This window comes from Papaver somniferum, unplaced genomic scaffold, assembly GCF_003573695.1.
Source record: "Papaver somniferum cultivar HN1 unplaced genomic scaffold, ASM357369v1 unplaced-scaffold_118, whole genome shotgun sequence".
In the NCBI taxonomy this organism is placed as follows: Eukaryota; Viridiplantae; Streptophyta; class Magnoliopsida; order Ranunculales; family Papaveraceae; genus Papaver; species Papaver somniferum.
This window is the reverse complement of record NW_020620825.1, coordinates 5,324,976-5,348,948: the sequence shown is the minus strand read 5'-3', so window position 1 is coordinate 5,348,948 and position 23,973 is coordinate 5,324,976. Positions and strand designations below refer to the sequence as shown.

General features: G+C 36.0%; 1 long non-coding RNA gene across 6 annotated transcripts; it reads right to left on the bottom strand.

The window, feature by feature from the left end:
- Positions 1 to 6,434: 6,434 nt before the first annotated feature.
- Positions 6,435 to 9,823, bottom strand: LOC113330734. 6 transcript variants are annotated; one of them, XR_003350459.1, is made up of 10 exons: positions 9,596 to 9,823; positions 9,404 to 9,502; positions 9,258 to 9,329; positions 9,043 to 9,128; positions 8,846 to 8,961; positions 8,185 to 8,253; positions 7,777 to 7,924; positions 7,357 to 7,458; positions 7,171 to 7,243; positions 6,435 to 7,019 (listed from the first exon to the last, which is right to left on the bottom strand). It is a non-coding gene; the product is annotated as an uncharacterized LOC113330734 (long non-coding RNA). The 6 variants fall into 6 exon arrangements; XR_003350462.1 differs by having other exon boundaries at positions 7,777 to 7,907; XR_003350457.1 differs by having other exon boundaries at positions 8,185 to 8,961.
- Positions 9,824 to 23,973: the final 14,150 nt, after the last annotated feature.

Here is a 23,973-nt window from a genome sequence, read left to right as displayed (position 1 = left end):
TGAAAAGGAATGATCTCCCAGAAAATTCCATGACTATGGTGAAGGCAGTATCCATGATGTTGGAACTTAAAGAGTCCTTTGGAAAGATGGATTTGGATGTGAAAGTGATCTCTTTCATGATAATCCAAAAGTCACTTGTGGTGAGCAAGACATTGTTCACCTCAACACAACTTGAGTGTGTTTTAAGTGCATCCTCACCAAGGAGTGCCCTGTTATGTATATGGTGAGGGAAGCACGAAAATTGGGGCGCACAAATTATGTTTGGTAAGGCTGTAGAATTCAATTGGATTCATCTAAAAAGGTATGTCTATAAACTTGAGTAATATTTGTGCTTTTATTTTCTTAGAGAACTTATAATGATTCACGTACCTTTCTTATCGTTCCTTTCTACCTAACTTGATCCGTGTTTAAGGTTCTTAACTGTTTAGGTTTGAAAATAATAGTTCGGTATGTTTGGACTACATGGTACAATACCAGGTATGCATAAAATCATTTAAAATAAGAATCCAAGGGTTTAGGTACGCATACCCGTTTGCATACTGCTCCAGGATACGAAAATTCGTTTGCAAACCCGTATGCATACTTAACGTCGATATTCGGTAAATTTGTTTTGGCCGTAACTTCTTCGTCCTAACTCGGAATGACCTCATTGTTTTGGATTCTCTTCCTCTTTGAATTATCTTCAAAATGGTGATGAGAAATCCTAAATGTGAATGTGTTGAGGTTGGTCTTTGTCTTGTATCTTGTTTTTGAGTATACCGTTTCGTCGCACTTGTTCTACTTGACTTGGGCACTTGGATTCTTGGAGTAATTCTCTTCTAATCTCATTTGTAGCTTTTACAAGAATGATGTTGGTGAATAACAAAGAAGGAAATTCAAGAATGGGCAGTAGTACGCATTGCTATGGGGATTCTTGAATGTTCGCAATCATCTTATGTGAACTATGATGCATGGTCTTTAATGACTTTTTATGTTCTTCTTTGTTCAAAAAATCTTTTTATACGCTTTTGGTAACCACTCTTGGTGTAAATCCGTGCGAAAAAGATTGATTTTACCTTCTAAGGACAAAGATTGATTTTTTCAGTATTAATCTTTATGGTTTTATATATTGCAATTTGTTATGGGATATGTGTGTTTGCATCCGTGAACTAGATTGTCCCATACCTTGTCAAATGTAAAGTCTTTCGTAAGTTGATATTCATGTATTGATAAAATAATGAATGGACTTTTGACAAAATACAAAAGTTAAGCCTATTATGTCATTATTGATGGAATATAGGTTAAAATCTTTTGTTTACAAGGATTATGTATATTGTATGTCATTGTGCGAATAGTGATGGAAAATAGAATGAATCCTTGTGTATTCCGCAGTATTGATCTTCCCTGGTCCATAATCTTTATGTATTACTGTGAGGCTCCGTAAGTTTTCTTATGTTGAGCATTATTGACTGAGTTGATTATTTTCTTATGATTAACTTAGTTATTGCTCCATAGATTCTCTTATGTCGAGCATGATCAATTAAATTCATAACTTTTTGTGGTTAATTTGGTTGTATATTTCCGATTAGAATAATTATGGGTTCTCTTGTTATTAATATAATTGAGTATGTTTGGATTCAAATTCATATTCGTATGTGATTTTTTATGTCCAAAGAAATCCTTCTTTTCTTTCGAAATTAAGGTCGCTCTTGTTGTTCTTTCGGGACTGACATTTTATGGGGGAGAGTTCTTAATTGAATTTGTGCTTAATTGCCAAATCTTCGTGGGGAGTGCGGCTGTGGAATATGTTATCTTGTATATTTATAAACTCCTTGATGAATGCATTTAGCTTCGGCTTAATGATTGCATCTAAATAAGATGATTTATGCTTTCTTTTGGTCATGAAATGTCTCTTTCGGAAATTTCATTAGGATCTCGTTCTTGTACCTTTGCCAATTTTATAGACAAAAAGGGGGAGAATTAATATGTAGTTCACACTACAAATACATATGGTTTTCGGATCATTATGTAAAGGGGAGTGGTTTCCATGAGAGATGGAGTATTGACTAAGGGGGAGTGACATATCACCATAGTATTGTTGTTAAAGTTGTGATACAATTGAACTTTGACATTGTATAATGATACTATGATATTGTATAACAATGATTGAGAACTCTTGTTTTCTCTTTGTTATAGCTACGGATTTTCAACAACGATGATGCTAAACTTACAACCTTTGGGATCATTGGAGTACTTGGAAGTGACGAAGATTTCAAGTAATGTTGAAGATTAGGCATGTGGAATAGGAGCTACAAAAGTTTATTTATATATTTTTTGTATTCCATATGTGTTGATAGTTTTGTCACTAAAATTGACAAAGAGGGAGACTGTTAGATCATTGCTCGGTCGAACTCACATGCGTTGCTATCTCAAGTACGTTTGTCAATGTTAGTGATCAAAACTATAAGTCTTGATTTCTAGTCTACTATAGCTAAGGTCTCGGACTAGGATAGAAAGTGTAGTTGAGCTCAAGAACTTCATGGAAATCATCATACAAGACGAAGGACTACTCAAGGAACTGGTGGATCTTCATCGACTAAAAGGTATGTGGAAACTTGAACTTATGTATCACTCAAAAGTCTATTTAACTCCTATCTTGAGACAAAGTCGTTTTTCTATATAGACTTAGATTATACACATTTGGTATTTCGAGTCGGGTTTACCTCGCCTATCTGTTTCTCGGAATATGTGTTGGTAAAGCTTTCGCTTATCCAAGTTCATCTTTACCTAGTGACGAAAGTCATATTATCTTTCAATCACTTTCAAAATTGCTCTGACGAAGAATGGTTTGTGAATAACAACTATATAGCGTCCTCTGAGAATGTTTCAATGATTGAAATGAGAGTTTAGACTATATAACCATTTGGAGGATATAAGCATTGTTGTGGAAACACATGTATGTATAAGTTCTTAATGCTTGAACCTAAGTTTACGAATTTTGTTGATCAAGTGAACCGGAGAAGTGCGTGAGCTAAGTCCGCGAACCCAGTCCGCGTACTGGCGAAGTTCTCAAACCCGAGAATTTCTGCTGGAGTTTGTAAATTCCATACGGGAACTTAAGTCCGCGAACTTGAGTAGGTTATGTCTAAAAACTATTTTTAGTGAACTTATCTTTATAAACTAAGGAATGCAATTGCAAACCGTGGCTATAGAGTTCATGAACCGATTCAAGTGAATCAAATCGTTTTTGCTTCAATTGTGTCTTGTGTAGTACATGAAATTTCCTTGCAATTGAACAACTCTCTAACTAGTTCATTTGAGTCATTTGAACTAGTTATGGTGAAGAAGAATATGGTTGATATGAAAGTGATCATATGGCTAACCATTTGGTTAACTATTGTTGAACCAACTAATGTACAAGTTTGGGTACGGTTACACAAGCCCAGGAACGTGCGTTTCATTTGTGTATAATAAGCTATGTTTTCGATCTAACGGTTGATAAATATTAGATTGAATCTAAATCAGGTTTTCATCTAACGGAGAATATTGAATGCTTTGTTACCAAGCTAACATTGATTGCAAACTCTGATTTGAAAGACTATGTAAGGGAGAAATCTAGCAACTGGGTAAACTAATCCCCACACATTCTGTGTGATACTAGTTGTGCTAAGATAGTGTCGATTCTCCTTTAACCATTGGTTTCTTCTTCTAAACCAGGTTTACGACTTAAAGACTTCATTGGGATTGTGAAGCCAGACCGATACTACTTTCTTGTAGTTGTGTGATATGATCTTGTTGTTTCTATCGTACGAGTACAATTGTAATAATTGGCTTGAGATTTCTATCTCCGATAGGCAAGATAAAAAGTAATCACAAACATCTTCATCTCATCGTTTGTGATTCCACAATATCTTTTTTCACTGCGTCGATTAAGACTATTGTGAGGTGATTGATAATACTAGGATGTTCTTCGGGAATATAAGTCTGGATTATCAATTGGTTCATGTTCACCTTGATTTATCAATTAGAATATCCGATCTTTGGTTTTTGATTCAAATTGATTGACACTTGGATATTGGTCTTTGGTACCATCCAAGTTATCTCTCTAGTATTTGATAAAGACTCGCAGATTTCTATTTGCTTGAGTATAGATCAAATCGAGATATTGAGATATTAACTCCTTTGATATACTTTTATCTATATTGAGTCTGACTGTCTAGTTTATTATCTAGAAAGTATACTGAAGTTTGTCCATACAGATTGCTAAGCGAAATATTGGGTGTGGTTTTTGTACCCCCACTTTTTCAGTTTTTACTCTCGGAATATTATTAAAGTTTTTTTGTCCATACAGATTTCCGAACGAAAAAGTTGGGTGTGGTATAGTACCCCCGCGTTTTGAATCCTTATAGGCACGCCTTAGTCATGCAAATTACGACTAAGTGCCACTCTCTACTAAAAACACTCGAGACATCAAACATGTCAGAACTGGGGGATGTTCATCAGGGTATTGATCTGGCGGTTTACAGCATGCGGTGTGCAGTACACCCATTATGAGAAAGTGTCAGGAAAAGACGGATGGTTGATAAAGTAGAGGGATGGTGGATGTAGAACCATCTAGTATTACCATCACAATAGGGACATGGTTCTCATCACTTCCACACGATCTCCACTTCTTCACTACTCAACAACCTCCATTTCCTACGAGATAAGGGTGTTCGACTATGATTTGATATAAATAAATCTTTAATCTATTAAATTAGGAACTAACACAAAAATTTATAGAGAACATAGAGAACTTACAGCTTATATTTTTACAAGAAAGTTCAATTTTCTGAGATAAGTCACAAACAATCACATCTTACGGAGCTTGTCTCTCTGATCTCAACACCTTCTCTGCTTTCCTCTCTAAGACCAACCCTTCTCCTTCATTTTGTGACCGAAGAAAGAATGGAACGATCATATCTTAGTTTATGCCAGAATTGTATAGATTGATCTCTCGAATATAAAGTACTCATGTGCATTACATTTGTTTAGGGGTTCCCACTTTTACTTTTTTCTTCGGAATCAGTGTTTTCCCTACTACACCTCCGTAAAACATTGACAAGGAAAACTCCTTGGGACAAAACCTTAGCAAAGGAAAAAGAGTACGGTATAACTTCTATAAAATAATAAACTTGGGACCAAGAAAATTTATTATTCTAAAAAAATATTATATAATCGATAATATAATAAATTATTATTTTAAATAATAATTCTTTGTTTAAATGTTGAATAATAATTATAGATTGTAAGTACAATATCGGCTAATTTTGAAGAAATCTTATAATATTGAGTAATTACAGTACAAATACAAGCAATATAACTACCAATAACACTTTAACACTTCTTCTTGTAGTACAAGAATGTGATTCCGGTCTTTTGACTGCATTACAAATTATTAGGGATGAAATACAACTTGATTTGAATTTATTAGAAAAACAAAGCAATATTGAATTGCATATTGAGAAAATTCAATATGGATGAAATTTATGTTTTATTTTTTCCAGTAGCATTATTGTTTTATATATACTTGAGACCTAATAATGCTTAAGGGTAACTTTTTTAAATGTATTATTTTATGATTTTATCGAATTTATTGTTTTAGGATTAACGCCCCGAGTTGGGACCAAGAAATTTTATTATTTTGACGAGAATATACCATTGAGTATTATTTTAGAGAAGTTATATTGTTCAGTGCGTTTAAGTCCAGCGGAGATTCTACGAGTTTACTCCCCCTAAAGCGGTTGGTGATTGATAGGCGACTTAAACACCTTGATTTACTATTTACTATTTATGCTTTCTTTGGTATTTTTCTTCTAAATTAGTGTATATTGCATTTGTTTTCGATTTTGTAGGTATTTTGGGATCATGTTATATGAAAAAAAACTAGGACTTAACCCGTGCCGTAACGACATGGACGAATTATATATTTTTGTATTATGCTAGACTATTAACATTTACAGAAGACGGATGATATGTAATATTTCTTCTGGCCTTCATTCTATATTAAATGAGGATTTAGATTTTATTTTAGTTCAAAAATACTTGAGGGTTCTTTTATTTTCCACCAAACTAAAATAAAATTTAAATTCTTGGATTTTGTTTTGGAGCGGTAAGTTTTTTTTTTAAAACATAGCATTAGTGATTAATGTTTGAAGGCTTTGTTTTATGGACATATGGATGGAAAATTTTGTTTTATGAACATATGGATGGAAATTTTTTAAACATCTTCTTTTTTCGTAATCAATGTAAAACTCCAAAACCCACATGTGGAAAAGAGGGAGCAAGTCCTCAGCTTTCGCAAAAACATAGTTATAAATGTTACTGCCCGAGTAGTATTCCTGGGTGCTACCCTCATCATCAATTTTGTTTTATTACGTCAAAGTGTAGGTATTTATTTTCATAGAATTCTCCGGTTTGAAAGGAAGAAAACCCGTTTAATTGATAATTGTTCAGATTCAAATATACAGCAACAAATTGTTAAACCAAAAAACAGGTTACACAAAAAGCATTTTCTGATTTCATCCTTGTAAGGACACCGAAAGACCCAAACTAATTGTTGAGTGTACGAAACGCAGAACTTATCTTTTATCTTAATGACTCTTTTCAGCTCATTCGCAGAATGGGAATAATGCTAGAACTTACAATGAATCAACTATACTAAACAATGCAAGAACTTAGAATGGAAACCATACCCTAAGATCGTTCCTTATCTTGAAAACTTGAACATGAACACTGTCAACAATTTTCCTTAATGGTTTTATTACGGACGCTTGAGCTCGTCACAAGAAAATCATGGAGAAGCACAGTTAGTATACCACAATGCAAAAAGGTTAGGATAAGCCTCGAACCTTCATTAACATCTTACACACATTTCCCCTATTCACGTTCTACATAGAACTTGACACAATCGCAATAAGAAGATTAAGTAGTGAAGGCATCCACTATCTCTAAAGTACATTCTTAGTCATCACAATCCCCTTCCGTTCACATCTAATAAACTGCAAAAAAATACAACATACCACATGCTTTATTCATTTTAAACCAAATACTTGGCAGATCAAACGTGTTCTCTGCATTCACGTGTGATTGATGTCAAACCAACAAATTTTATTAACAGTGAATCAGAAAGAAGTAAGAAAATTTACAAACCTTTAAGAGTGGGATCATGTAATCTTCGAAGTTATTCCACTATCCCACCCTAGGTGAACTTCATTGTATGGACCTAGGCGAATCACAAACTCTTCTTGTTCTTTATATATTCTACGTTATTTAAACCAAACACGACGAATGCCACAGACAACATAAATCTAATGCAAATAGAGAATATTTACAAACCTTAAAGTTAGATCAGCCATCAGCCAGCGTATAAGACTCAACCACTTTGTATGCATTTTAGGGGCCCCAGAGGCAATACTTGAACACAAATAAAGGGGTTTACTGTAAAATGAATAAGTTATAATACTCAGTAACCAAAATCATTGTGCCAGTAATCATTCTGTACATACAGAGCATAATATAGATTTAATTAACCACCAAATTACACAGTGTTACATCTGGCCTCGAATTATATGCGCAGAATTAGTGATTCTTGGTTTACTCGAAACTTTAATCTACATGTTACTGATTGGGCGAAACTACAAAAGATCGCCTAAGACTGCAGGAATGTGTGAAGCCATAACATATATTCAACACATGATTTGTAAGTGGTAACTAAATTGGGAATTTAGTACTAAGGAAGTGGACCACAGGACTCACCGATTAGTTTCTTGAGGATAATGATACTCCTATCCAATTAGAAGCACAACACTTTGAATCTTGGAAAAGTGAAACTGTGCTCGCACCTCTTGCATCACAAATTCTATTTGATGGAATCCGACACTGTACGACTACGGATAAGGGAACACTGAAGAGCATCATAATGGAAGAATGAAATTTCAAAGCATACAAAGCATTGAAAGTCAAATAAAGGACCAAAACCATATTTAAACCCAAAAATGATTTGGACATTATTGGGCACGGTTAACTCCGATTAAATAAAAAATGGAAAAAAAGACTCACCAAAGGACTTACGGTAAAAAAAGCAGAAATCGGTGTAAAAGGAATATTTTTAAATGCCGTAAAATCTCAGATCAAAAATTACTAAAAGGAGGAACAAAGGCTCACCAGTGTGAAGTAACCTCCAATGAAACAGGGAAAAGAACAATGAACATAGGTGGTTATACCAAAGATGAGCTGCACATCGTCGACTGAGGTTAATGACGACAAATCGAATGAGAAATCACAACCAAAGTAAGTGTGGTACAAAGACTGTTGTAACCCAGTTTCACAAATTATTGTAACATTGCGCTACGGTGGAATTTCACAGTATAAAAGCATCCCAAAAAGAAACCACTCAATCCAAGAAAAATACTTCTACTTGATTTTTCTGCCTACATCGGCTGCCTACCGAGTAAAACATATATTTTATACCGATAAAAAAAATATTTAATAAGTAAAATTTGTACGTTGAATTTAGGTCGATGAGTTTGTTGATGTAAAACAATTACATAATGGAGTGAAAAAATGATAATATACAGTTATAAGGATTTTGATGGGTATATGTTGTAGAAATAAGAAAAATTCATAAAGTTACGCCCGGTATAAAGATGTACACATCTTCATCTTTGACATCTAACAAAACTCTGTAATTGTTTTAATTGACCTTCCTAAGATGGGTTCAAGCATGTTTAGTACATTAAGGCCTTATGTTCTGCACTAAATTAAAAATCCAGGCATTTGTTATAGAACCTATATCACCAAAATCCAAACTTTTAGGAAAAAGTACCTCAAAACCCATACAAACTCTATTAGTTACATCGTTGATGAGCATTATAGGTTAGACAAAATTTCCAAAATGAAACTGAATGGATATCTTAGCATCTCTCTCGATTAGTTGCAGACCTGTGTACACAGATAAAAGAGATATCAAAACCTAAAACAAATAATGAATCATTAATTATTAAAAAGAAGTAAGAAATGTACTTGGTGCTCTCTCCAAAATCAAAATAAGACCCAGAGTCCAGACCCACAAATTAACAAAGAAGACGTCCTTTATAGCCATCAATACCCTATGCACCACAAGCCAATTCACAGGTAAGTGGGAAAGAATAATCTCAGAGATAACCACCATCAGATTTCTCATAATCATCGATCATTTCAACCAAATACAAAACTCAAGAGCAAGATAAATAAAAAACCTTCCATATTTCACTCCTAATTTTTGGAGGTGATCCTTCAATAGCCGCATTAAGTGCTCAATCGGTTTCAACCTGCACAAAATCGGAAAATATTATGCATATTCAAAATCAAACTAATACATCGAGAGGAGGAGGTAAAAAGGTACCTGGGTATCTATGGGATGCAAAATGATGATGATGGTGGGTAGGAAGGAATGTTAATGAGTGAACGGAAAGGTTCTCTTTACATGACCAGCGTTTCTGAACTGTAAAACATCAGCGAAACAAAAGTCAATCATTCTGATCAATTCCATGAACTTGAATTTGAGACCAAGAGAGCACATAAAGGGAATCTTTACCTCCTCCTTGATTCATAAATGGGTTTGATCCTTCAATTCTTCTGTTGCTTTTTGTTCCTAGGATTTGAGCCGCAAAATCGCTAGGTTTTTCAATCTTTCAGTTCTCGAACATGACCAACGTTTTAGAACTCCAAAATATTTTCCCTTGCTTTTATTGTTTTTTCTCATGATAATAACATTTTTTGAGAGCACGAAGAAATTGAGGGAGGAGGATTTCGGCAGTAAGATAGCGAGAGAGACGATTGGGCATACAAGGTTACTCATTCCTCCCTTTTAAAGCTATGGCACACGTGTAGAAAAAAGGTTTGGTCCGGACAATCTCAGCTATGGATTTATCTTTGTCAAGAACAGATCCTGACCGTTCTTTACATAGGCAAAGTTATCAAAACTGTGCCATGTATTCTTGAAAAATAAAGGCTTATGGCATTGTTTCGAAGCCTTGGGCACAAGGTGCGAAAGAATACAGATCTATGTTGCGAAGAAAACTCGAATTACTAGAGCACCAGAAGATTACTACTCAAGGCATACATATAGAGAAGACATTTAACTTGGATGAGAGCAGACGAAATTGGATTAGGGCCACCTCCTCTTCCCACCTTAAGCAGTTAGGTCACGATTAAAAATTCAGTTTTCTTCTTACTGAATCAAGTAGACGCTGCACCAAGGGTCTACACCGGCAAGTTCAAGTCTGATGAGTTCTAGGGTCGATTGGAGCATATTTTAGAAGCCGAGAACATCATGGAGAAAGTGGTACAAATTGTGGAAATTCTGGGTTTAGTTCAAACAGAGAATGGCCAGAAAAACAGGGAGAAACGGATATCATCTTCCACTGATTCTTGATGATGAATGGTGAAGATTAAGAAGCAATTAGAGTCTAGTTTGATTTAGAAGTGGGTACGAGTTGTAATCTAAGTTTGGTTGGATTACAGGCGAAGATTGATAAGAATTTAGTGTCGTAAAAACAACACTAGTTGTTGCCATTGATTTGAGAACAAAGTTCTGAGTATTCCAGAGCTTCCATAGGTTTATGAGAATGGGTTTGTTCTAAATGTGTAATGAAATGCAGGGAAGGAGATAAAATGATATTAGAAATCAACATCATGTTCATATCTTCTTCACCACCAGAAAACACTCATCCAGTGTTCGTGAAAAGGCCTAAACGAGTAGTTCCACAACTCAAGTATAGTTGCGACCAGTTTTATTGCCTATTTGCTTTGCTGGCGGTCTGCCATGATTCTCGAGGGTCTAGTGGGTGTTTGCGAAGGGTGTATTAGAGGTTCTGAGGTTGAAACAAAGACGAAACTTCTAATGAGAGTTGCAAAGATATATGGAAAGGATTTCATAGCGAGAAATAGTAATCGCTTGGTTGACATTCAGTTGAGACTCATTAAACCAAGTTTCTATCGTTGATTGAACTAGGGGATAAATGGTTGCGATTGAATAACTTTGAGAGTCCCGACTGGCATAATATACAATTGGTCGAGCAATCAACTAAAGATGCTTGATGAAGAACTCAACAATACCATGATGAGTTTAACATGTGCTATTTAATGCTCGGCATAATACCAACTGAAAGCAGAGCATCGAGCCATCAAGATAATTGGGCTTAAAGAGAAATTCCAAAAATGATTATGCAAATAAATAATTTGCACAATTAGTTTGACAAGCATAACATTATGCATTAATCAAATAAGAGACGATCAAGCGGATGCGTCTAGCAATACCGTAAAATATTCAAAACTGTCCACATTGCAAGGTAAATAAGCTCTACACATTCCACCATGAATCCTTTGCAGGAATGTTGGTGATTTAACGGGTTATCACAATTCCATTGTTAATCCTATTTAAAGAACCAAATGTCTCAAAGAACAAATAACACAATTTACGTCCCAATTCAATAAAAGCTTCAAATTTTGTAAAAAAATTATGTTACCATTTTGTATCATTCTACTCGTCTTGTTAGAAACTGGGTGTCCACCCAGACATGCTTAAGAAAGAATATTCAAGGTCGTTACACTTATCATCAATGTCGACGTGAGATCCAACTGTTTGAATTCTCGTATAGCATATTCCATAATAGAGATCGTTAACCTTCTATACAACGTGCATTTGGCACAAGATGGATGAAGTGATGAATACTTCGCAAAATAACAATTTATTGTTTTAAGATAGTGAAAACTCAATAGATTCTTCTGGAACCTAGCAGAATATAAGGCGTTATTCTGGAACCTAGCCGTGTGATAATACCTTTTACACTCTAGGGTGATACACAACTCTTTCAAGGACGTTTATCATATTATTCGAACTCGGAATTATATGTCACATTTTTCAAAACCTCTACAAGGATATAAAATGGTTAGAAAATTTGTGTTTGTTGTTCCGTGTTTTCTTAGACAAATATCTCAATCGTCTATTTAATATACTGGATATATTACTTCTGGAATATGTACTCTTTAACACAAATAGACGGGGTAAAGATAACATAGTCATTAACAAAAGCAACTGATAACCGTGAGTCATCTTGAACTAGGAAATTCATGAATTATTCCTGAAATCTAATTATTTTCATAGACTACTTGTGGAGTCTACTTTTACGGATTACTGCAAGAATTCACGACTTCTATGTTGGATCATTTCTGAGATTAATAACATCTCATGGATTGCTTTAAGAATCCATTATTTACGAAACAAATAATTAACACAACATTAAGTGTAAAGAAGATGCATAAAAATACAAACACATGCGGCACCAATATAATATCAATAAATCTTCATTTTCATCACCTTTAGGGTCGACAGAATATCAATTTACAATCGTGCACATGGATATATTTGTTATGGTAAAAATTGCTTCAATATCAATTCAGGTTATATCAAGAATTGCACTTTGTCACGCGTCACTTCTGGGACTGACCGGCTAGCTGAGCGCGCGCCTTGTATATTAGCCGCTATGTCACACAATGTTCCAACTTCCGGTGGAATGAATTCAAAATTTCTGGTGATTATTACAGCCGAGAAGATCAAATTTACATTATCCTTCGGGATGCAATAATTTCTCTCTTTGCCGGTATTAAAATCGTTAGTATATATGATAAAATGATAAAGAAAGGTATCCAACTTTGCGGAGTTAAGATTCTCACATTTACCGTACTTGCCAAAAAAATATAAATTTATATATCTATATTATAAGGGACAATGGTGTTTTTCTTATTGGACGGTCATCTATAGTTTGGACACATAAAGGACGGCCATGATCAAATCGATAATATGTGTTTAAAACAGACAGTTTAGGAGCATAAAGGACGGTCACGATCAAACCACTACTATGTATTTTTACATATGGATTGACATCTATAGTTTCCTCACAAATGGTATAAAGAACGCTCCAAATGGTATGTCACCATTATTTAAGGCATAGCCATTACAAATTACCATTATTTGACGGTTACAAATTCCTATTAGTATTTATCTTCATTAGTCCACCATCAATTACACATTCCCAATATCCTGTTTTAGTAGTCTCATTAATTACCCGATGGTCCCCGTCAATAGCGATGTAGAAAAACCATTGACCAACAGAAAGAAGCCCATATAAAGTTACACTGAGAATTTGTGATTTTCCAAAACGTAAGAGGAATGTAATAACTGATCACGTTTCAATCTCGCGTATCAAATTGTTTTCCCAATCTTCATTTATCTTCCCAATTAGAGCGGATGCTCTAAAGCACGTTGAGCTTTTAGGAAGTATCACATCTATTACACAAGGACACACTCTAGCTTACGAAGAAGTCCCCTGCAAAAATCCACCTATTTACTTGAAAAACTTTGTGCCAGATTAGTTGGAGAATATATTCAGTTTACCTCCATCCGTAGATTTTTCTTTTTCTTAAACCGTAATCAGGTGAACTTTTTTTTTGGGAATGAGTACTTTACTTGCAGACTTTCAGCATCTCTCCATCTCCACGTTAACGATTAACCTGTTTTTATCATTGTCGGTAGCTCTCACTTGAAGTATAGGCAGATTTTTGAAAAAAAAACATGTACGAGTTTGTGCCACATTGCCCAAATATTCACGTATCCAAATCTGTTCTTTTGTTAAAATTTTGAAAATTAATGGTTGAAATGACCCAGCCCGTCCACTAACTAATATTGTTTTTCAAATTCATTGCGAGCTTAACTGAAGTACAATTGTGAACGGGAAATGTGTTCAAAGCAAGTGGTTAGTTTTTTTTTTGTTTTTTTTTTGATGAAAAGATAATATATTATAAATCAAGTAATATAGTACAATAGTTTTACAACATCATTTTTCTCAAAAATACTTGACTTACAATTTTTTTCTCTAATATGTAAAGATAAATGTTGGAGGCTCTTAATTCTTGCTTCCTTAGCTAACGAATCCGTCGTTGAGTTGTATTTTCTGTTTATATATCTTACCTTGGCTTGAGGAAGGTTATCCAATTCGCTTCAACTTCTTTTATTGTGTTTTCAGCTTCCCAAGATATTTCCTTACACTTCTTGTTGATGAAATCAGCAATAGTTTTCAATCCGTGATAATTGAAACACTGGATAAAATATTATTTCTTAACCAAGATGTAGCTTTAAGCATTGCCTTTGCTTCTGCATGAACAGCTGTCATTGATTTATCTGAGCCTGCTTCGATATGCATGAATTCCTCTTGGTCCACTGAATATAAGATAAAGGCAAAACCCATTGAAAGATCTTCTTTCTTAAAAGCTGCATCTATAAAAATTATCCACTCCGTGTTAATTGTATTCCAATTTGGAGTTGATACTACTCCATTTCTAGCTGAAGTTTTTTTCGTGATTGATATTGAAGCCGCTGAGTGTAGATATTTGTTTATCATCTCCATCAGCATTGTCGGGTTAGGATCCATTCCTTCGAAGACAACTGAACATCTGTCTTTCAATATAAACCAGAGGACTGTAGCAAGTGTTAGTTCAAAATTTGCATGTGTATTCGAATGTTTTTTTTTTCTTTTTTTTTTTAACTTCATCATTTACATTTTATACGCATTTTTAGTTTTGTGTTTTACATTTGTCATTGTAATTGAGCATCAAATATTAACATACAATGGTAAAATGTCCATCATCTACGGATAATGATCCAAATTTTGTTTTTCATTTCCATTGGATACCTTCCGCCTAAGGTGTAAATTAATGGTGAATTTGTTTTTTAGGTTATCCAGTTAGGTAGGCATGTGTATTTTTGATATTATTAAAGTTATTTTTCTTCGCATATATCCATATTTATGGTACATATGTGTCACACCAATTAACTTGATATTCTATTTTATCTATGATACAAAACAGAAGGGGTTTTGGGGCCTTGGACAGTCGGATAATATTTTGAGAGACAAACGTTGCATCCGACCATCCAGATAAATATATCCGACGGATGTAAGATTTGTAACCTCCATCAATAGCGTCTGTAGCGTCTTAATACAGTGTCTCCCTGATGAAGATACAGTGTCCATACCGAAGTTAATTTGGAGTATGCTAGTGTTTGTAGCGGCTTAATACAGTGTGTGTTCAATCTAGACTAGTTCCCGGGGTTATTCTGCATTTGTAGTTTCCTCGTTAACAAAATTCTGGTGTCTGTGTTATTTCTATTCCGCATTATATTTTTTTATATAATTGAAATATCATAGGTTGTGCGTTGTTCAATCAATTAGAATATCCGACCTTTTGGTTGTTGATTTAAATTGATTGACACTTGGATATTGGTCTTTGGTACCATCCAAGTTATCTCTCTAGTATTTGATAAAGACTCGCAGATTTCTGTTTGCTTGAGTATATATTAAATCGAGAGATTGAGATATAAACTCTTTAATATACTTTTTTTATCTAGATTGAGTCTGACTGTCTAGTTGATTCTCTAGAAAGTATATTGGAGTTTTTCCATACAGATTGCTAAGAGAAATATTGGTTGTGGTTGTTAGACCCCCGCTTTTTCAAGGGAGAAGCATTCATGTTTGATGAAAACGTGAACCATATGGTAACCAAAGTCACAGAGTACCACCAGCTGGGTGAATCGAAGACGGATTCTTCTTAAGAAGATTGATAGGTTTAGTGTTTTTGTTAGGTTTTTAGGGTATTTTCTATGTAAACCTCATGAGATTATAACTCGTCCACTTGAGTCACCAAGTGTCTTGATGCACGTGCTAAGTGCATCCGTGCTTCCTGCGACAAGGATTACATTTGAAATAAATTATAGTTCTGGCGTACTATGTTAACATAATTCAATGCCGTTAGGATGCCGGCATAGATATTATATATAATCCTATGCCGGAATTGAGTGTCAAAATGTTATGGTTTCTGTGTGTAATAAACCATATTCCGGCATTGGATTTATATACGTTTGTATGCCGACACACTCTACCGGCATTCTGTTTGTCCTCCGTTTAACGCCAGAATTAAACATTCAATGCCCAACGGTTATTTTTTTAAACCATAAACCTGTAAAGGAAACTGCTAGTGTGGATGTTAGGTTACCGACAATGCCGGAATGATAAAGTGGAAAAAGAGTCGTTGTGTCCTCGTCTATTTAAAGAAATGGATACACCCACTGCGCTTCATACCTCCAAAAAAAAATTAAGCTCTAACACATATTTCCAACGGAAAATCCGTCACCAACTACCGATTTCATCATTGCCATGGAAAAATAAAAATTAAGAAGAACAAATTATCCACTCCAATAGGAAATCAATCATCATCCACCACCAACTAAATTGCCATTATACAAGAAAAACTTAAAATGAAGGAAAAAACCACCAAGTCAATAGCCGCAATGGAAGAAGAGATACTTAAAAGGAAAAGAAAAGAAGAAGAAGCATCAATAGAAGCAAAATATCGCAAGGAAACTAAGGAAATATACGAACGTGTAAAACAAGCGAAGATAGAAGCGGATGTTGAGGAAGAAACCGGATGGATTAAAAATTTCTACATAGTATCGGATCTCCCGGAAGATCACCTCCCTTTAAACCTTTTTTTGGGTCTTGTTACGGATGGTCCTTATATCCCGAAGTTTGTGGACGTATGTGCTAGAAACGCAAAATGGATTATGGGGATGAGTTTGTAAAGAATCGAACAATTGCCCTCATAAAATTATGTCGCAAATACAACGAGTTTCTCGCAAGATACAGAGATAATAGGCTTCAACCTCAGGACGCATATACCAAGTGGAGAAAAGAGCCTTTTAGGAATTTCGAAGCAGATTTGTTTATTGAATCTCGTTCCAAGAAATGATGTTAGTTGCAATTAGCTTAAGATCTTTCACTTTATGTATAACGTTGTTTATGTGTTTAATGTTTTTAAGTTTAATTCGGTAAGATTAATACGAAAGCCAGTTTGGGTCAGTTTGCTTGCTTAAACCTTTGGTGCCTACTTCTTTTGGTGGTGAGTAAGCCGACATTGATTAATAACCTAATACTATGCCGGTACAAGTACTAGCATTGAATTTTAATCAACATACAATGTCGATACCCTGGACTCAATTTAAACTTATTGTCAGAATGCTGGCATTGTATTGTACCATATTTCCATACCGGTATTCTGACGGTTACAAACTCCTTTATTCCAGTTATGTGACGGTTACAAACTCCTTTATCCCACTTATGTGACGGTTACAAACTCCTTAATTCCATTTATATGTCGGTTACAAACTCCTTAATTCTATTTAAGTGACAGTTATAAAAAGAAGTATTCCATCTTTCCATCTCTCTTTGTTTGTACTTCTAGGCTCTTCCAAAAGACCTTCCAAAAAAACTAAACTCCCTTATTTTGTTTCATCTTCTATACCAACTTCATTCAATTCTTCAAACCCAAAGAAGAATGGGTCGTCACAAACCTCCTGAAAAACCTATACCTAATCCTGAAGGGGCAATTGATGATCGTGGAAAATGGAAATCAAAAACGCAACAAGTGCACGAAGATGAAAAAGATGAAGAGGAAATAACAAATTTGATGCGGTAAGTGATATCTATGTTAAATTAAAGCATGTTTAGGGTTTATCCCATACTAGAAAACACAAATTGATAGTTGCATCTTTAGGCATTTAACTACACTAAAAGAAAATTTTGAAATTGCAATATAGTCAATTGAAATTCAGTTACAATTTAGTTTCGGCGTGGAATTCAATTTGAATACCATACCGGATTATATGTCTTGTATCCCTCTTTTATTGCATGAAACTACCGACATAGCAATAGAATTTCCGGTACAAATTGCCGGCTTTGTATATTTCATAAATTCCATACCTTGTTTGATTCCCTACTTTTGTTAAATCTCTGTACAAATTTACCATATTACCGGTATAGTTTATCCGTAATTCACAACGCCGGCAATGCTACCGGCAATGTCGTTTTGTTTAACATCCATGCCGGTTTTGATTTCCTTCTTTTGTTAAATCTCTGTACAAATTTCCCATGTTAACGTCATAGTTTATCTGTAATTTGCAATGTCGGAGCTGCTGCCGGCAGTGTATTTTTGTTTAACATCCATGTCGGTTTTGATTTCCTTCTTTTGTTCAATCTCTGTATAAATTTCCCATATTACCGACATAGTTTTTCTGTAATTTGCAACGTTGGCACTGCTGCCGGCAGTGTCGTTTTGTTTAACATCCATGCCATTTTTGATTTTCTTCTTTTGTTAAATCTCTGAACAAAATTCCAAAAATACGGGCATTGTTATTCAGTTGTTTACTATCCCGACACATCTGTCGGCACTGCTTTTATGTTTACCATCCATGCCGGATTTATGTATATAACTCAGTTGATATATTGGGACATGGTTCTAGAGCAGCAGAAATCAAGAAAGGAAAGGGTAAAGTTGTTGAAGAGCGTAAACCTAAGTCTTCTCGGCCTCGACGTAGTCGATCTGATCCGGAACATGGTAAGGTCATCATTCGGGAGCGTACGGGGGACACAAGCAGTAGTGAAGATGAAGAGTGGGAAAAATATGTACCTCCTCAACCAGACCGAGAAGGTGGATCATCCTCACAAGGCTTAGGAAAACCTGCAGTTGAAGTTGAAGCCGGTGAGAGAAAGGAATAGGGACCCCCAACCCACCTTCCTAAAATAAATGACATGATTCCAGACGGAAAACAGCGGGGTGAAGCGAGAAACCCGCAAATCTTATATGACTACAAGCATTCTTGGGCTCGTTGGATCTATCAAACTTATGTAAGACCTTTTTATTTTGTTATTATATTATTTATCTATGATCAAGTGAATTTAATTTAGTTTGGTGTTTTTGTAGGACCACAAGAAATCCTTTCGTGTTAGCCGCCATCAATCAATGGATATATGGCCTTTGGAGCTTGAGTGTGAAGCTGTTAAAGCATTAGTCAGAGCATCAGGGTTGTATCCCGCGGTAGAAAATTATGTGGCCACTGATCAAGTCACGGCGAACTGCGTTTTGAAGTGGTTTTTTGGTGAAACTGATACCATGCATTTTCATTATGGCGAGATGACTATTATCCTTGATGATGTGTAAATAATACTTGGTCTAGAGGTTCTTGGGAAAGCCGTTAAGGAATGAGATCACTGTAAGGACCTAGAATGGGCCAAGAACTATGAGCTGACTAAAAAGTTGTTTGGGTGGGACCAAGAAACGACTATGGAAAATATGTACAAGACGGATCGTTCCCGGACAAAGACTATCAAATTCGTCGATCTCGTTCGATTGTTTGGGAATACGAAGGGCGGGGAATTGAATCCCGAACAAATTCAGCAAACTGCCGCTGCTTATTTGTTGTTCACCTTGGGCTCCGCAATATTCCATGACGCTAATGGTAACAGGGTGCATATGAACAACCTAAAATACTTGGATCCCTTGGATAAGGTTTATGAGTATTCATGGGGCACTGCTTTCTTGGCACATTTTTTGGCAGAAATGCGTAGAGCTTCTAAGGCGAACACTTGTCAATTTAATGGGAATTTCACTGTAATTCAGGTATAGTGAACTAGTTATTTTGTGATCATTGTCATTAATTTTGTTAGTTTCCAATTATTATTTTTCTTATACATTTCATTGGAACGATCTTTCATCGACATAAGTGTGGGCTTATGAACACTTCCCAACATTGTTCCCGAACTATAAAGGATTGAAGTTAGTACATGAATATCAACCGCAACAGCCTCTAACTCAGAAATAATTTTTCAACAATGCCTCGAAGCCCAATAACAAGAAACGGTTATTCGCCATGAGATTGGGTTTGGACTCCGTGGCTGCCCAAGATGTTTTGTTTGACCCATATAGGAATGCCAGAGGAGTTCACTTTGTAAGGCGTGACAATGTTTCATTTTACAACGGACCGTTATTTCATCCAAAAGGATTTGTTATGCACAACCCTCGCCGTGTAATGCGCCAACTTGGGTACAAGCAGAAAAGTCTTACAGATACATCTTATCAGAAATTTTGTCATAACTTTCCTCGATGCCAAGTAAATGAGAAGCATACTCTGGTAGTTTACGACCCAAATCCCATTCCTGCACATTAGAGGGAAAGGGTAGAATGAAGACTTGTGTTAGATAGGGTTGGTTGGGAATTGGCGGAAAAAGGTTATGAGACCGAACCAGACTTCCTGAAAGGTCATCTGAGGTACTCGCATCCTTATGTTGTACGCCCAGCTACCGAAGAAGTTCCTTCACAAGCAAAACCTCCCTCCACAACTCCGGATGAAACTACTGTACCTGGACTACAAAAGATCCTTACGTTGTTGGTACGTACTTCTTGTTCACTTCCTATTGTTTTAATCTATATCTTTGAACTTATATAAGTGTACATACTAAGTACATGTTTAAAAATATGACAACAACATCAGCGGATAGGAAATTTGTTAAAGTTCTTTAAGAAAAATAACAAGAAAGGAGATTTGTTGACCCTGAAGAAATGGAGAAAGTCGAGCAAAAGATAGACAAAATTGAAGATCCAGAGGAAAAATACTTGTGGGCGAAAGGAAGAAGAGGGTACACAAGAAGCCAAGGACCGAGTGATCGTGTGTTTCTTCTATAGTATTAGTTAGGTCTTGAACAATCTAGTATTGGTTTATGTTTGATTGTGTGTCTTGAACAATGTGTTTTTTTTGTGTGTGTCTTGCTAAACTCTTTGCTTGATTTGGTTTATCTTTGATTTGTTTTCGGTTTGGAACCTCTTAGGTTTGGAAATGGTTTTTTAAAAAAATCTAGTGTTGTTATTTGATTTATTATGTTGATAAACCAGTGTCAAATTAACTCTTTGCCGGTATATATTTGGAATGCCGGCACTCTGAATTTTCAAGATCACAGAAATTTCAGAGTTTTTCTGACAGTACCGGCATGGTCAAAAATAGTTAAAACAATGTCGGCACTCTGAATTTTCAAAATCACGGAGTTTCGGCATTGAATTTTTTTTGGCTACCATGCCGGTAGTCTGCATTTTCCAGGCACAAAATATTTTTGTCATAGTACCGGAACGGTTTGTGATTTAACTTCAATGCCGGAATGTTTACTAATTTCTCTGGAATTCCGGCATTGTTCCGAAAGTTCAGTTCTACGCTGATACAGTCTTACGACGTTGTAGTATTGAAACACAACCATGCCGGCATTGGCATCAAAATATGATTTAATGTTTACAATTTACACTTCCAAAAAACAAAATATTGCGTATCAGCGAACCACATATATCCAAATTACTCATCATCGCTTCCACACGTATGAAATTGCATCTTCTCTTGGAGAGGTTTTATTGATAAGGGAAACACATCCTAAAATTGGTGATTCTCCCCATACAATGCCATCCATTCCTTCTAGAGATTGGGATCTATATCCTTGTTTTTAGTCATCCCACAAACCGGTGGCTATGGACAATTATCCTTGAGCTTTAAAATAATGAAATGATTCCCGTTCACGAACGCCAAAACAACTCTTCTATTCTTAAGAGATCCTTCGCACTTTTGCCAGTTTGGTATATATATTGCTTGTATGGTGGGGGAAAAATAATGAACAACACAATTAAATGTATCCGCCACTAGATGCCCACAAATCGCCATTCTCATCCAATATTGAGTAGGAAGGGACTTCATCTCGTTCTCGGGCCCTAACACTCGAGCATACAAACTATCAAAATCTTCATCATCACCAAGAAATTGCTCGTAAAAGCTCTTCTTTTTAATAAGTTGAGCGGCCATCCTATTCTAGCGTGTCGGAAGGGTGTCATCCCTTTACTAACCTCCGTCTCAAAGATTCCTAATTGTTTGGTCACGGCATGATAGCCACAATTTCCATCTCCATCGACATCGTCCGTATATATAATATACTCACGAATAAGCTCGGGAACTTGATCTACATAAGACTCTATTTTGGTATGGTAATGTCTATAAGTCTTACCTGTTTTGGAATCTTTAAACATCTTCATATTACCAGCTGGTAGCTTTATTATCTCCAATCCATCCTCTGCAAACTCTAGGCTTTCAGTTGGTTGAATATGTGATGGGAGTGCGTACTTCCTTGGCCTACCCCTTCGCTTTGGAACCGAAACTACATCAACTTTGGTCGTTTCTACGGAGTTGTCACCATTGTATTGTTGTTGACTAGACATGGGTCCCTTACCTTTGCTATCACTTATCTTTGGTATGGCTTCGGAATTTTCACCTTGATGTGCTTGACTTTATGTAGGTTCCTTATTCGTCCTTCCCTTTTTGTTTGGCACCGCCGCCTCATCAACTATGGGTGTGCCTTCGGAATGCTCACCTTGTTGTTTTTTGTTACTTGATGTTGGTACCTTTCTCATCCTACCCTTTTTCTTTGTAACCCCTGCTACATCGACTCTAGGTGTGGCATCCGCTTCATCGTCTTGTTGTTCTTGTTCAATCGATATGTGTACCTTCTTCGGCCTATCCCTTTTCTTTGGAACCTCCGATCCATCGGCTTTTGGTGTGGATACGGAATCTGCCGTTTGTTGTTGACTTGATAGCGGTTCCTTCCTAGGCCTACCCTTTTTGTTTGGAACCAGCGCTTCCGCGAACCTTGCTTCCGAAATCTCACATCCGGTTGGATCTCGTTTCTTACTTGCCTCGAGTTCACATTCACGTTGACTCATTTCTTTCAATTCTTTCCTTTGTTTTCTCCTTGTCGTTCTGGTTTGTGGTCTACCGGGAGGATCTCCCTTTGTTAGCTCTTCACTTTATGTTGTCCATGGGCGTGTAATTTGCCTTAGTTGGCTGAACAAGACTTACCGGCTAGCCGAGTTTCCACGTGAGTAAGCTTCGAAGAATTCTTTTGCTTCGTTCATATCCCATAGTGATTGTCCGTGAGCTTCCATAGGGGGAGGGGGTGAAAGATAGTAGCTTCCAAAACGGATCAATAACCTCAATAGATATCACTTCTTCATATTTCACAAGCCCCAATGAAGACATGTCGGGACAAATACACACATCACCCGGTTTGCCATAGTTTATCTCCTTTTGCATTTCTGTCATCATACGTTTTATTGCCCAATGAGAGACGTTGAATTATATTCCTCGGAGTAACTTACCATATTGTAAATATGAAGTCATCCTTTCCATTGAGCTTTTCTCAAAATCCTTCTTGATCCTATCGATATCACTCTTAAAGTATTGCTCAATTGCCTCGGTGACCGTAACCACGTTTCCTTGGTCAGACTCGATGAGATCTTTAAATATCCCATGAGCGGACTCCGCTATACTAGTTGCTTAATTCCAGTAGTGTCTATACCGGTTTGTCTATGCACGCACAAATTTTTCCTTGAACTTATCTGAAAAAGCGGGGGTACTACAACAACACCCAATATTTCGATTAGCAATCTGTATGGACTAACTCCAATATACTTTTAAGAGAATCAACTAGACAGTCAGACTCAATCTTAATAAAAGTATATCAAAGAGTTATTCTCTCTTTATCGATTCAATACTTAATCAAGCAAAGAGAAATCTGCGAGTCTAATTGAATACAAGAGAAAACACTTGAATGGTACCAAAGACCAATGTTCAAGGGTCAATCAATTTCAATCAACAACCAAAGGTTGGATTTCCCGATTGATCGATTCAAACGCACAACCTGTGATATTTCAATTATATAAAAAAATATAATGCGGAAAAGAAATAACACAGACACCAGAAGTTTTGTTAACGAGGAAACTGCAAATGCAGAAAAACCCCGAGACCTAGTCCAGATTGAACATGCACTATATTAAGCCGCTACAGACACTAGCCTACTACAAACTAACTTCAGTTTTGACTGTAGTTGAACCCCAATCAACCTCACACTGATCCAAGGTACAGTTGTGCTCCTTACGTCTCTGATCCCAACAGGATATTACGCACTTGATTCCATTAGCTGATCTCACCCACAACTAAGAGTT